Source organism: Taudactylus pleione, unplaced genomic scaffold, assembly GCF_031769625.1.
Source record: "Taudactylus pleione unplaced genomic scaffold, aTauple2 ptg000127l, whole genome shotgun sequence".
Classification (NCBI taxonomy): domain Eukaryota; kingdom Metazoa; phylum Chordata; class Amphibia; order Anura; family Myobatrachidae; genus Taudactylus; species Taudactylus pleione.
In genome coordinates this window covers 15,636,700-15,653,533 of record NW_028284529.1, presented here as the reverse complement: position 1 = coordinate 15,653,533, position 16,834 = coordinate 15,636,700, and the positions used below count along the sequence as shown (strand labels likewise).

The 16,834-nt window shown below is 39.5% G+C and overlaps 1 protein-coding gene across 5 annotated transcripts in view; it reads right to left on the bottom strand.

Annotated features, from left to right (window-relative positions):
• Positions 1–16,834, bottom strand: part of NFIB (nuclear factor I B) — a 255,877-nt gene that overhangs the window by 22,570 nt on the left and 216,473 nt on the right. The window lies entirely within an intron of this gene.

Genomic DNA, 16,834 nt, shown 5'->3' with positions numbered 1-16,834 from the left:
ACACACACATACGTATACTGAAGTGCCAAAAGTCATGGGATAGCAGTATGTAAAGGTAGTGGTAGGTGGTGCCATCATGCTGTGACATCTTGGAAATGATCCGATCTGCATCAGTTGTAATCATCTTTTGAGTTGGAGAGGAAAAAATATGAAAGGCATCTACAAAGTTGTTCAGGAATTGCTGCAAATAAAAGCAAGTGTTTGTGAAGTGATGCAGCAGCGTGCTGTCAGAGACGGGGTAAATAGGGGAAAATCCAAGTGTATTTCTACTTAAAAAAAAAAAAGTCTTAATTTTCCTTAGCAGAGTTGGGTGTGGTGCAGAGTAAAATACCTTTACAAAGACAATTAAAAGGGCAGTTATTGTGATGCATGCTGGTAGTTGTAGTGTCACGCATGGAGTGTCAAGTAAAGTGGTTTGCTGTGTTGAGAATACTTTTGAAAGCAAAGTGTGATACAGTAAAACAAAAAAAGATGTTTCTGTATATACTGTGTACAGATAAATATGAGGAATAAACATAAGTATTCTACCAAAAAAAGGCAGGTTTGCCTGTAAAGGTTCACTCTCAAGCTGGCGAATTGCAAATCCAGGACTGGGGCCTACCTTCTAGAAAAATAAACAAATATGTTGCAAGGATGGTATTTAAAGTTTTTTCTTAACTCCTCTGTTATATGATGGAGGAAAACTCTTTTCTAGATGTCATGTTGCAAAGTGATGTTCCAGAGAATGAGACATGTAATATGCAAATGCAGAGTAAAACAAACAAGGGGCCTGATCGCAATTGCAACAATGTACGAGGAACTGCCGAAAGTGGCATACTGCGCATACGTATGCGCTGCACTGTGCATGCACGGCAATCACACTGTGATTATGCATGCAGAGAGGAATCCATCACAGAGTGAGCGACAGGCTGTGAGCGTTTGGGAGTGGTGACGTGGGAGTGGTTGCAGAAATACAGGCATGCCTGTCCGTTTGAATGCCGTTTCATGGGCGTGCATAAATTAGCCACTGCGATTGCCTACGCAGCCTGAGTACTCACTGCATGCGACACGACTTGCAATTTCTGAGACAGGACAGACCTGCTGTAATTGCGTGTGATGGGCTGATATTCTCTGATGGTACTGATGTATACAAAGGACTGTGAGGTATTATAGATATGAGATAGCAGTAGTGGGGATCTCTATGCTGACTAAACAGTGGCAGACATTAGCATCTTTTCACAGTCTTGTGTGCAATTACGCAGCTGTGAGCACAATTGCGATCCGTACTGAATCAGGCCCGATGTGTGTGGTCAGTGTATGGTGCTGGGTCTACCAGGAGATGACTGTCTGCATGGAAGAATTTTACTATATGAATAAAGTTTTGCATGAAATACTTTTGTATCTTGTGGAGCAGGTGAGTGACCTAAATAAAAAGTCTGCAAAAGAGAAACTGTTGCATGAACAAACTGCTGAAAAGTTACAGAGTGAATTATCCTCTTTAAAAATATAATTTAGACAAGAGGAAGAAAAAAAAAAAAGAGTTGGAAATGAAAGACAGACTTCAAATTGGCAGTTATATCTAAACTCATTGAGGAGGCTCAAGTGTTGAAAGAGTCTATACTGAAAGGAGAGCATGAAGAGAAAGAGCAAGACATTACCAAAAGTATGTGGTACTTCAACAGGAAGTGGAAGTGTTAAACAAATGTGTAAAGGGATGTAAGAGTGACACAGCTCGCACACAAGGAAAAGTGGCAGATTTAGTTCTGGTGTTGAAAGAAAAAGTTGCATAGTGTGAATTAGAGAGATATCATCTAACTGAGAAGCTCCATAAATGCTCTATAAATAAATAAATGGAATATCTCTATATGCTGCAGACTCGCGCTGAGTGGGAAAGAGACAAGGATGCACAAGACATGTAAATTGTTTGTATTTAAGCAAGTTTTGAAAAGCAAATACAGACGTTCCAGTCCAATTTGGCTACGTCGAGAGCAACTTCAGTGTGCCTTGCTGAAAGAAATATACTTCTAGAGGAAATTCTGCAGGCAAAAGCAGAAAAAAAGTAATCTTTTAGAGAAAGAACTTTACCATGTACGTGCTATGATTGAGAAGTTGCAAGAAGAAAATATGAACCTTGAAAAATGTCTATCAAGTGCACAGAAACAGTTGCACAATCTCCAGGTAGAAATGAGTGCCAGAGACAGAGCTTGAGTGTATAATAAAAGTAGCAAAAATTTAATAGCTGAACAAAAATTGCAACTTTTTAAACTTGAAGATAAGGAGAGCAATCTTCTGCAGACCCAGAACAAGTTGAAAAGTGCAAATTACCCAGCTGGAAGAACAGCTCTCTCCAACTGAAGTAAAGCAACACTTGGAAGTAGGAAGAGCAGAAAAAAAAGGAGTTTAATAACACACTGGAATTTGATTCTGGACATGTTCATACAATTAATCCATTTACTATTAGTGAGACAAAGCTGAATAACTCCCCAAAAGGATATGTTACAGGAATTGAAATGCCTTGTAGTGACCTTCAGTTCCCCATTATATCTAAATATGTGCAATCCTCCAAAAAGATTACAGTTTCTGATGATAAAGCTGCACCTAAAGTTGGCGATATGGAGTTCACAAATACAAATAGTGCTCTTTTGTCCCATGAGGCAATGGTACAAGACATTACAAAAAGTGTGCAGGAAGAAGATTCTAACCTCTTGCCTTCTGATGTGGGGGAAATTGTTTAATTTCTCAAGCATAGCCAAAAATAGAAGAATGTGACTATAGAGAATGTTGGGCTAGAGGTTGAATAAAAAGGCTTTATCAGAAAGGTGTTACAATGGAGAAAATTATTGCAAACTTTGTCACACAACTGCTGGATGATTTACGTAAACTTACAAAGTTCCATAAGGGCAGGAATAAAAGAGAGACATGAACTTGGAAGATGAGACCACCACATGACAGAGGTGTCAGGATGGTGCTCTTGAATGTGGAGAAAAGCAAAGATAAGGAAAGTGAACAGGGACTGAATTTGTGCTGTGATGGTGGGATCCAGGCAAATAAGTTTAAAAAGGGATGTAACTAACCCTATCCACTGTCCAGAGGATGAAGCCCAGGTGAGGCTGTGGCCGTCAAGCCACGCCAGGGAAGCCTGTGTAGACCAAGCCAGGAGGACATACCTGCAAGAAGCAGGCAGGACTGAGACTTTTTCACAGAGTTGTGCACAGACTAGCTGCCCTTAATAGTCCTAAAGAAGAGAGGTAGAGCTCTGAATGGGGACTAGATTGTTCTTATTTTCTGTTGTTGTGTGCCGACAATATTAAAGCATCATTTTGTACATTTTAACCCGGGCAAGCTGTATGGGGACCCTTATTTGAGCACCCAAATACTGCACCACAGGCCTCTCGACTGAACAAAATACCCTAAAAGTCACTATATATATATCTCAATGAAGCTAGCAACTAGACAGATTCAGAGCAGCCAAAATGAACCCAAAAATGGTCGATAAACACTACACAATACACGTTTAGTTCCAAATGATCCTTATCATTCCAGATTGTCTAGTCTCTGTAGGGGAATGCTAATTAATAAGCAGACATCAGGCTGAGGTCTGTACACACTGCACTTTCTGAACGATACTAAAAAAACGGGACTGACGTAAATTGGGAGCTGATCCAATGGGTTTTAGACCGACTGTCGGGGCCGGGTGCTGAGTACACGTGTCTGTCAGATGATGGTACTATACACCCACCAGCCAAAACATTAAAACCACTGACAGGTCAAGTGAATAACATTGATTATCCCGTTACAATGGCACCTGTCAAATGGTGAGAAATATTAGGCAGCAATTGAACAGTAAGTTTTTGAAGTGTCTTGGAAGTTGGAAAAATGGGCAATCATAAGGATATGAGCAGCCTTGCGAGGGACAAATTATGATGGCTTGATGACTGAGTGAGAGCATCTCCAAAACGGTAGGTCTTCTGGGGTGTTCCTGATATGCAGTGGTTAGTACCAACCAAAAGTGGTCCAGGGAAGGAAAATTAGTGAACAGATGTCAGGGCCATGGGTTCCCAAGGTTCATTGATGTGCGTGAGGAGCAAAGGCTAGCCCATCTGGTCTAATTCCACAGAAGTGCTACTGCAGCTTAAATTGCATTGCTGGAAATGTTCATGCTGGCTATGATAGATAAGTGTTGGAACACAGAGTGCATCATAGCTTGCTATGTATGAAGCTGAATAGCATAGGTCGGTCAGAGTGCACATGCTGACCCATCCACAACCAAAATCACTTATACAATGGAAACATGAGCGTCAGAACTGGACCATTGAGCAATGGAAGAAGGTGGCTTGGTCTGATGAATCCCAATTTCCTTTTACATAATGTAAACGGCCAGGTGCATGTGGGAAAAGATGGCACCCGGATGCACTATGGGAAGAAGGCAATCTGGCGGAGGCTAATGTTCTCCTAGGAAAAATTTAGTCATGCCATTCATGTGGATTTTATTTTGAAATGTACCACCTACCTAAACATTGTTGCAGACCAAGTAGACCCCTTCATGGCAATGGTATTCCCTGATGGCAGTGGCCTATTTCAGCAGGATAAAGCACACTGCAAAGATTATTCAATAATGGTTTTAGGAATATAACAGAGTTCAAGGTGTTCCCAGATCTTAATGTGAATGAGCATATGTGGGATGTGCTGGAAAAACAAGTCTGAGCTGTGGAGACCCCACCTCGCAAATTAAAGGCCTTAAAGGATCTGCTGCTAACATCTTGGTGCCAGATACCACAGGACACCTTCAGATGTCTTATTTTGGTGGCATGAGGGGGGAATACACAATATTAGAGATGCATACACAATATTAGACATGTTGTTTTAAGGTTATGGCTGATGGGTGTATATTTAAAATGTATTTAGTGTTAAATGTCTGTTAAAATGTTAACGGTGGCATATTCTTAAGTGCACACTTGCCTACTATTTTGGAATACCAGGCCCATTGGCAGTTTTTGTGTGTGCAGGGTCATCTTTGCTGCAGCCATGCCAAATAGCCCCTCTCAGCGCACCTGGTCCGTGAGACTGAACACCATGGTCTTTTTTTTGCTGAACATGCGTCTAAGTCACAGTGCGATGTGACTAGTACGTACCAGGAGACTGTGCTAATTAATTTGGTATGTGACACATGTAGATCTGTGCGTGACTGCGTGACTGAATCAGCATGTGAAGCGCTACATGGCAGCGGCTTTATTCCACTTCAAGTTCTGTTTACAGACTCAGTCTCACACACATATACAAGTGTCACATATCAAATGAATCAGCACAGTCTCCTGGTGCATCCTTGTCACATCATGACTTAGATGTATTTTTGGCAAAAAAAAAGATGCCCGATGCTAGTAGAGTTGCACAGGACTTGGCGCTCACTCACGCCAGGCATATCGCACTGCATGTCATATTGAGGCTAGATGAGCAAACACATATCTGTAGTGGCAAAAGGCATAAGAAAAGTTACTAACTACAGGTTTAAAGTGGTAAAAAATGGTTAATAGTGCTTTGGCGAACAGAACATGATTTGGTCCCAACATATTTATCACAGACAGGGGCAATATCAAATATACATCTTGTGCAGCTTAAAGCAGTGCAGGAACTGTTGGGTATGGCACATTAATTGCTTAGCAGCAGTTACTGCTTAAATAAATATCACATGAGAAATATTGATCATTTAATTTTTTTACCCCAGCTATGAATAAAGTGATAGTTAATCTTAAAAAAAAATAATATTCACAATATGTGTAAAGTTCTTCAAACATAGCTAGCCAAAAAAGTGATTTATTTAAAGTGTCAAGAAACATATGAGCTAGATCAATAGATATTAGACAGATAGATACTTTGTTAAAATACTAAGAATTAATATTGTTCAGTTAAAGCTCATTTATTGTGATCTATGTATTTGCATACTGCTGTATTGATTTATATCTACCACCAATTATGTACACTGTGATATTATGTGCATTTTGAATACACGCATGTATCTAATTTATGTCTCAATAAAAAAATATTGTTTAAAAAAAAAAATTACTAAGAATTCAAGGTTAAAATTTTATAATTTGATGAAAGATTACATTTTATAAATTTCTGATAAAAATAGTAAAATCATTCCAATATTTGGTCCACAATAACTTTCCTGAAAATATATTTTACAAATAATGTTTTCTTGGACAAATTAGGTCATTTACTTGTTTATATTTTTTTTAACAAACATTAAAACTTTAGAAGCACAGAGCCAAACTTTAAACTATGAAGGATATGGAAAGCAAATGCACGTTCACAACCTTGTCTTTTGTATGAGTGATGGAAAGATAACATTATATTCAGCTGAAATAAGGTGCATTAACAATGGCTTGCATGGTCTTACACATGGTTCCATCAGTTAGTCCTTTCAAGACTTTCTGCCAGCAAGCACTCATATTATGGTTATATCATTGTGGGTGGAAATCAAGTGACTTTAAACCAACATTGGTGCTGCATTTGTTCTTAAATTAAAGCTCTTCCAGTTGAAACATTAAGCAGTAACTACCCTGGTCTTTTACAAAGCTAAAAACAGTTTGCGCTTGTAGCTGTTGCTGTACTAGATGATATTCCTTTCTTACAGCTCTTCTAAAAATCACTTGACAGGAAACGTAAGATTAACTTTGTTCTACCTAAGTGAACAAAGAGTGCTTAGAACAGGCAACTGGTTTACCGCAGAGAGAACTTTACTTTTTTTTTATTTTAATCCTGCAGGAATCTGCAGCGTCCGCTCAGAGAGTATGAGAGACAGAAGAAAACATTTGCTTGAACAGAAAAAAAAGTTGTTTTCTTTACTTTCAACATCTTGTATCTGGACCATCTCATTCTGGTCACACAGCAGATCCTGCTGTTTCTCTCCCATAAATGTTAACACTGAGTTCCCAACATGGACGTCTGTTAAATGGACATTATTGATTCTTATGGTCCATTGTTCCCACTGCCCCACATTCTAAGTCCCTGAAGTTCAAGTTCAATCTGGAATTACATCATGTCTCGTTTCTCCTGGTTACCAGACAGCCTGAGACGTGATCACAGCTACATAAAAAAGAGGGGGGGTAAAAAAACAAACAGCCTTCTTCACGCTTTGGCTTTTCCTATCGATTTTAACATAAACTTATTTCCCCCTTTCTTTTTATTTATCTTAGGCATGCTGCAATTGTGTGGCCTGGCTAATTTAGAAATTAGGTACCAAATTAGATTATCTAATGAAATTTTACTGGATTGTTGATCCATTTCCTGTAGAATGGCAGCATGCAGGTCTGGCTAGTGTACAATCCATCTATTTGGAAGAGATCTGGAGACTTTGGGGTATATTTACTAAAGTGAGAGTTTTTAGAAGTGGAGATGTTGCCCATAGCAACCGGATTCTAGCTATTATCTTCTAGAAGGTGCTAGTTAAATGTTAAGTAGAATCTGATTGGTTGCTATGGGCAACATCTCCATTTCTAAAAACTCTCACTTTAGTAAATATACCCCTTTGGGTGGAGAGTATTGTCTATTGAATATCCAATGTTATTTACAAGGTTCTGACAGATGTAATTGAAAAAAAGCCTTCTTGCCAACTGATCACTCAATCATGCTTCTTCACTAGTATCAGTGGATTTAGTATTAAAAAAGTATACAACATGCAGATTTATTGTAATAAATAAGACTAAAATGAAATGTGTCATTGTGTAAGACTTCCTATTCTGAATAAGAGAAAAAGTATAAGAGCAAAAACTATAAAAGCACACAGAAAAAAAAACTATAAAAAATTTTAATTTATAAAACAAAGATTTTTTGTATATGTATTTATAAACAAAAGTGGGAGCAGCCAGACTGATTCCCCAGGCAAGAATTTAACTTCATACATTTTATCAAAAGGAACATAGGGGGTCATTCAGACCCGCTCGTGAGCAAAGTTCGCTCGCAAGTGGGTCGATGTTGTGAGAATGCGCATGCGCACGACGGAGCTCCGTCGTGCGCATGCGCGAGACCCGGCAAGCGACGAGAAGTACGTAGCTCGGGGTCTCGCACCAAAGGGGGCGTGCTGTCGATGGTGACTGACAGCACGCCCCCTTTGGTGGGCGTGCCGGGGGCGTGGCGGCCAGACGGAGGCGTTCCCATGGGAACGCCTACCGCCTGAGTCCGGCCCCACTGACATCAGTAATGATGTCAGTGGGAGTGACTTTGGCTCTGATAGAGCCAAAATCACTCTTGGGCTAGCGGCAGCGAGACCCTACCGCAAGGGTCTCGTCGCAAGCCCGATGGTCTTGGACGCGATGGTCTCATCATCATGGACGCTCGAATAAGCTGTGGGTGGTAACCCACAGCTATGCGAGTGTCCATAAGGCCGCTCCACATTTAAATAGGACGGCCCTGATTCAGAGCGAGCGTTCTGCTCAGAGCGTTCAGCTCTGAATCAGGGCCATAGTGCCAGTGTCTGTCATGTCTAACCAGAAAATGGAATACAATGTTTACTTATTAACTATGTATTGGGATCTATAAACTAAGCTTGGGAGCAGGACTTTTACACACAAAAAGTAGAGACTGGCTGCCGCCTTTACCTTCTCCTCTCTATACAGAGGAGGAAACTGCAGTGCACGCACAGCATAGAGCTGTTCTCAGGAATCCCAGTAACAATTCAGCTGGTGAGAGCAGGAAATGCTGACCTAGTGTTTTTTTGTGGGTAATTAAACAGAGTTAAAGAAAGAAAAAAAACAGACCCTATTTTAGACTGGGGAGGCACCAATGGGTTGCTGTGAAAACTCAATTTAGCTTTGTAATACACATTAAAGAACATACCTATATCCTCATTTCATATTGAATTTTTTCGCACTGTCAGACTGAGATCTCCAGATTATTATATAGATAGATCCAATTAATTTATCCTAATTAAATATACTTTTTTTGATTAAAGAACTATAGAAAAATTAAATACGTTGTGTAGAGGCTTGAACAACAGATGATAAAAAAAGAAAGTTATATAGCTTCCCCCTTCCTTTAGTTATAGGCACAGACCTATGTAATAATCCACCTAAGAGTCAGTCAAATAAGTGCACCACAATCTTTGCGATCTCATTTAAAATATAACTCAGCTTTGGTGTCTATAATGTTCTCAAGTCAACATGATATTTCATGGTATATCTTGGAATAGCCAGAAGCCAGTTATAAATAAATATAAATTAGGTGTATCTTAAAAGCCAAAGTAGTTCCAGCAGCTCATAAAAATCAAAGGAGGTCATATAAGAAGACAGTGCAGTGGAATAGTGGTTAGCATTGCCTCACAGCGGTGGGGCCATAAATTCAATTCTAACCATTTCCTTATATGTCTGCGGTTTATATGCTCTCCCCAAGTTTGCATGAGTTTACTCCAGGTTCTCCCACTTCTTCCCATAATCCAAAAGTAAACTGGGAGATTTCTTAGCTTGTGATAAAAGTAAATGCTCCAATGGGACAAGGACTGATGTAAATGACTACATATTCTCTGCACGGTTGGGTATGTGATGCCAACACTAGTCATCCCGGCAGTAACAATCCCTCCCTCCCCGCACTCTTAACATAACCCCCCCCTAGTGCCTAAACCTAACCTGCCCCCCCTGCAGCCTAAACCTGACCCTTCCCCCTAGTGCACAATAGTACTGGCACAATACAATTAAACTACACAAATACTAAAAATCCCTGCCATATGTGTACAAATGTCTCAAAGATACCCTTTGATGATCAATAGTACTTTGCGGTCACAGAAAAATATGTTGCTGAAAAGAAAGCAGGAACAGAGTACAGAAGGCACTCTGTAAATTGATATGTTCAGTGTATTATCAGTGCCTCAAGTGTCTCAAGTGCAATTCAAGTGGAAAAATAAATTTATCTAGCTGTTTCTGTTGGTTACAATAAATGTAATTCCATGAATGTAATAGTCCTCTTTTAAACTTGGTAAGCAAAAGTGTTAAATATTTTGGTGGAATGCAATAACTTCTCTACCAAATGTAGGAGTCATTGTTGCTATTACTGTGTAGAGGCATACGTAACGATATAAGGTACAGGAGTGTGGTGGAATCTGGTTTTGGGTGCTAATCAGTACATAACTACACACTTCTCTTATGCAGGTGGGTTGGCTGGATGGCGAAACAGGTGATTTGTGTTAACTTAAGACTTTATTGAATTCTAGTTATACATGTTTACATTTCTTTTAAGGATGTGTCATCTGACTAATGTGTTCTGAACAGATATTCACAAATTGCCATTATACCTAATCCTGTCATTAAACAGTGTCAATGGCGCATGCAGTTGGCCAATGTTTTAAGACTGCACATGCGTCCCAGTCGCATATCGCATGCATCCCAATTGTTAGTGCTCAAAGATGCAGGGTATGAACATTTTAATAGGCATTCCTAGGAGATAACAGGGCGTGGCTAAGATCAAAGCGGCTGAACCACTCACATAGGACACCATACTCAGACAGAGAAACTGCACCTGCCATAATCTGGTGTGACTGATGGTGCACTGTCTGAAAATGCTGCAAGTGGTGTCTCCGTTATGTGAAAATCAGCCGAGGCATTATTATACGATGCAGATGCCCATAAAGACGCTGCTGTATCTCCATCCAACTCAGAATTAGCCCCATCATCTTCTAATGTGGGAATAATAGGCAATTGTAACTAATTTACTATAAAATAAGAATGGTGGACGGGTGATCAGTCCTCTGGGCAACTATGAAATATGACCAGAGGAGATTTTCATGTGGGTTCCTCTAAATCGGTAGCATACCAAAACATACAATAATGAGGCGATTGGGCACGTACGGGAAATGTGACCTGCTTACTAAAAATGTGTGAATTTAAGAGCTTTATGTAGTTTTTTTAAGAACACTACACCAATTGCCCTTTCATACATTTAGGTGAAATTAAAATAATGTAAAAAGGTTTTAAAACATCCATTTTCACATTATTTTAGTAAAAAAATTATTGATAAATTGGGCCCTTTGTATCAAAAAGTTAATGTGTCAGTTGTGCAGGCACACACACAGCATACATACATCAAAGGACTTATTAACTACAGACTGTGGGGTATAATAATTAATGATACGGCTGATTTTTATGGCAATAATCAAACTACTGCTGTGATTTATCATTAAAACCTAGCAGAGGCAGCTGAACAATGCTGGCCTGAAGGAGTAAGGGTTAACTTAGATAGACTTCCATCTGCTAGCTATAGCGCTTTTCGCCCTTTAATAAAGAGATCCTTCTATTTTGTATATGGCACCTTTGGGAAAGAAATTAATCATATCTTTAACTAACACAGTATTAAATAAGTGATAAGAATGAAAGGAAATATTGACAGCTACTTGCATCAACAGTATATCCATATTTCTGTGTTGCACTGGTAGAAATGTGCCTAAAACGTTCAATTCCTTAAAATCTGTGCCTTGGAAGTGCAAACAAGGATGTTCATACACTTTTGAAGATAGGGAATTCAAAAAATCAAGATATTTAACAGTTAAAATTATAAGACTGCCATTTGAAAAAGCTGTAATGGTTAATAGTGAGAAATGCGTCGCAGCTCAGTACATTACTGACAGTTATTTGACCACTTTTGGAGATTCCTGTGTTCTGAATGAAATAATCTACATTTTAAGAGTGAAATTGAATCTCTTTGTATCAGCGCTGCACAAAGTAGTAATGTATCAAATGGCACAAGCCCAGGATGCAGATTGTGACTTGGGACAAGCACAAAGTTCAGCAAGGTGCAGCCACCATACCTGAAAGGAGCTGACATGGTCTGAAAGTTATTGTCCTCCGGTAGACCCACAGTTGGTTGGCAATTGCAGGGATGGGAATCAGACAGGGTTTCTGCAAGTTCCACTCCCTCTCTTCAGCTAGCAGATACACCAGGATTGGGATTCTGTGGCTGCACACATACATACATACACACACACACACACACATGATCAGCCCCACCTCCCTAAGGTAAGGGGAAGGGTCCCTCAGAGCAGTGTGGCCAAATATATTACTCCCTGCCCTGGGCCAGTCCGACGTTCCTCAAAATGGTCTGGCCCAGGGGAAAAGTCATTGCTGGTCTGGGCAGACCGCGGGCCTCTTAGTCCCCAGGGGCCCCGATGCACTGTGCTGGCTGCACTGCTGGTAGTTCCACCCCTACCCAGTATTGTGGAATACATGATAAGCAGCCTGAATTTACCCTGCATTAAATAATAAAAAAAAAAAATGTACCTCTTGCATTGCAATGTGGTTTGTCCAGGTACAAAGTTACTGGCATTTTTTGCTTGGCTCTCTTAATACTAGATGTCTCTCAGGGAGTTTTATGTGATTTAATTACAGATTTATATTCTATTTATTGATAACCACATAGGACTATAATGTTTTTTGGTGCTCATGTACATAGTTAATAAAGATGTTTGATTTTATTTTGTGATAAATATTTATCTCTATTAGAAAGTGGTATTGATTTAGCAGTCCTTATTATATATTCTTTAAATTTATTTTTTATGTTTATCGTATAAAGGCAGAGGTTCCCAATCTCTGCCATTAAAGTCCAGATTTTAAGGATATCTATGCTTAAGCACAGGTAACTTAATTAGTAATATATAAAAAATAATATATAAAAAGTACCTCAGTCAATTAAATTTACAGTAAGTGTGCGTGGTGTATTTCTCTGCTCATGCCCGTAATAGTGGGTGCACACCTGTGTGCTAATGCAGATTTGCGTGTCTCTGGCACATAGTCTTGCATGCACCTGAAGCCGGGATGGTGAGGCAAGGGGTGTTTATGTGCAGTAAGTGATTCTTTGCAAAGTTGTAGGTACATGCAGACCAGCATACAAATAATCGCCAGAGAAAGCCGTACTCAAAGGGTCAGTGCACATAGGGGTGATAAGGACAGTTGCCAACATTAGCAAGCCATTTGCAAATACTCCTCTGATGCTCATGCATATATTATGCTTTGCTGCAGCACTGGTTGCAGTGTGAGGGAAGCAGCAGACCGATTGACAGGCTGCTGCCATTTGGGGGCAGCATTGGGGAGGAGCATTTCAAATGGAGGCGTGTTGCCCGCGTTAGAGGTGTTCTGTTGTCAGCGTCTGTATTTTCCAATGCAGATTCATTGGCCTCGGCATCTTACTTGTGGTGGACATTTTGAGTACCCTTAGGGTTACTCAGATGTCCCTTGGTCCACCAATGTTCCTTATAGTGATCCAATGCTGCATCTTCAGATGAATGCAGTTGATCTGAGAAGGCATAGATGGGCATCTCAATTCAAAAGATGACACCTGCATCATCTACGTACCTTCTCAGATCCGCTGCTACCGAGACACAGCACCAATCACTCCTGTGCCCATCTCTGAATCAGGCCCTCTATCATATTAGAAGTATTTTAAGGTGTATTGAAGCGTATCTTGCAAACAAAACAAAAGTCTATAAACATGGGTGTATGTATATGTAACATATCAATCATAAACCAGGCATATGTGCTCCTGCTGCCGTCCTGCATGCATCTCGCCTTAGCTGCAGCTTTGCTTATACACGAAATGCCTTTTTCGGTAGCACAAAATGTGCCTGTATTTTTGGGTCCAAATAAATGATTACAATCTATCCACATATACGGAGGAATTCATCATTCCTCCGCTCCATAAGCGTCTATTCCGAAAAGTTGTCATTTTTGCGAGCACAGCTTTTCGGGAAATACTTTTCCCTGCTTCTCCTACCTTAGCGCAGTTGTAGTCAGTTCTGCGCATGCGCCGTTTCTAATCACAGAAGTGGCGCTTGCGCAGCATTGATTTCAGCTGCAGTAATTGAATATGAAATATATTTATTTTTTCAAAGAACTTTTATCCATGTTCCCCACGGTGCTCCACCCTGCTGCAGACTGAAGCATCTCCCCTCTGCACTTGTATGTGCTCCTTCAATTAACTGTTTACAGTAAATAAACAGTTAATTATTAAGCTTACCTTACAAGTGCCACCGGGGAGCAGAGAGAGGTGCTTCAGTCTGCAGCAGGATGGAGCGCCAGAGGAAACACAAGTTGAGCCAAAGCCGAAGTGACCCGAATGAAGAGGTCGTGTGAGGTCCCGCAGAAGACTCCTGCATTCAGTAGGCAGCGGCTGAGGTAAGATCTGTGTCCTGCTACGGGAGAAGAGGGCGGCCGCTGACGAAAGAGGAGAGGGAGGGGGAGCGCACAAGCTGGGGAAATATCTGCTACACAAGCTGCCGTGCCATCTAAACGGCAGCTTGTTAGCACTTTCACGGGGTTGTACGCCGTCTGCAGACGGCGTAAATTAACAGCGTCATTTACCGGAAATCTAAAATTTTCGGTGCTTGATGAATACAGTAATTTTGACATCCCCATATTAATATATGGGGAGTGTTGAAATTAACAGAGACTGACTTCACCAGGAGATATTAGTCATATCTCCTGCGTTAAGTCTTTTAATGAATACAAGACATACATAAGTATGTAAAAAAATACATGAAAAATGAAACTTTAGGTTTGATGAATAGGCCCCTTAGAATATAAAAAAGAACTGCAAAAGCATGAAAGTAAAAACTTCTTCTAGTTCCACCACACAGATGCCACCTTCTTTTCATTTTACAGTCTTTAAAGTGCACTGTAGGACTTCTCCATCCTTGGAGCCCTTAGTTCATTTTTAATGCTGTCACTACTATGCCAAATAAACAAAATCTCACTGGATCCACAGTTATGGATGTGTAAATTGAGGAAGATGGTTTCTTACGTTGTACACAACAACGTTTCTGACACTCAGGGGTATATCTACTAGGTACGGGGTTTTAGAAGTGGCGTTGTTGCCCACAGCAACCAATCAGATTCTACTTATCATTTGTCTAGCACTTTCTAGAAGATAATTGCTAGAATCTGGTTGCTATGAGCAACAACTCCACTTCTAAAAACCCGCACTTTAGTAAATATACCCCTCACACTTAACCTAAGCGCTTTTATGAACATAATATAAGTTACATCATTCTCTTATTGGACAAGTTTAGAACATTGTGGAGCTCTGAGGAAAGATCACTAAACCTTTCATACTCAACTACTAATTTCCATATAATTCCTAAATCTAGAATTTACCTTATGTTTTCACAACAGGGCAGTGTATAACACAAGAAAAGTATTAGAAGCATCTTAAGTTTCCTCTGGTAGAAACTATTGCTGTACAAGTTGATACTTACATGCATAGAATCTGGGCCAAGCTACTCATACAAACCTTTGTTTGCAAAAAAAGAGACTTGCACTGTCCTTACAACCTTTTCTATCTAGGCTCCATTATTAGGAAAGTGTAATCGTGGAGTTCTTTTGACATATTTATTAAAATAGCCCTTTCTTCAACTGACCTATATTGTAAATCTTGAGGAAACAAGATTGTGTAAATCTGTGCAAAAGTTAAATATCTAAAATTTATTGTGTCCACAGAATATTTTGTCTGAATGGGTTTTCTCAAACACCTAAAACATTTGTGTTAGTGTGTAGTTGAAACTTGACATATACTGTATGATCAATAACTTGAATGTTGCTCATTGGACATGTGAATTGTGGCTCTTTATGGAAGATTTTTTTATAGCCATGACTTTGAGGATTATGTATTTCATCTACTATTATTACTGAATTGTCTGAGAAGTGATGGTAGAACCATCGGGAGACTGTACCCTTACCATTGAACACAAGTTACGACTATACTACTATTTGATTTTGTGTACTTGATATATATTCTAGTATTTACTTGATGGAGTTTTTCATTAAAAGATGTGTCCCACATTATCATCATGTTATCTAGATGTGTGTTCTACTAAATCCAACTAAATTACAATAAAAATCCCCTTTAGATTCAGAATACATCCAAGATACCATACAAGATTGTTAGGTCTTCCTAAAATAGGTTGTTTAAACTTACCTCAGTCTGGTAGTCTTCTAGAGCATGGCTGTCTCAGTCTTGCCATGAGAAGCCCACCAATTCAGGTGGCACATTTTAAGAAGAAAATGCCCCAACAAAAACAGAATGGGACACAGAAAATAAATAAATCCAAAAGCCAGAGGCTCCTAAAGGTAAGACTTGACAGGCTTACTCCATAAGAGGAACAGACATTTTTTTTTTGTATGTGAAACACAAAACATGTTAAGGACATGTAAATTCATATAAATCTAAATTGTAAGTCTAAGTGCAAAAACCATATATGTCAAATAAATCAACTGCATGCATTTCTACGCCACCATCACCCACATCACAAATCAGGTGAGAACCACTGTCTGCCAACAAAACAATATTCTACTAAATTGTTCATTTTTTTTTACCATTGTTTTTATAATCAAAGGAAAATGTCACTACTATCATGCGGGTGGCAGAAAATTAGCATTGTATTTGGTTAGTAAGCTTTCTTAGATCATTAGAGCGTTATGTAAGACATGCTTTTCTCTTACCTTAACATGACTAAACGGATGAGAACGGTATCATGAACAACTAGTTAGTATGTTAATTAGATGGTTAGTTCATTGGTTAGTTTACCCCTGCAAGTACAACAAGAGGCTGTGTGTGTGGTGATATGTAAGGATGTATATACTGTATGTAACAATAAATATGTAATGTGTCTATTCAGAATACTGTTACACATCTTTATTTGATGTTTTGTTATTTATCAAAAAATGCATATATTAGCTCCAGTTCCCTACAGCATCTGAAGCTTGTGGTTTCTTAAAACAATGTTGAAGCATGAGAGCCTGTATTTGACAGCAACCATACGGTGATCCAGACATGGATTAACCCATTAGCTGCTGGGCAAATCTGCTGTTAACAAATCTTTCTT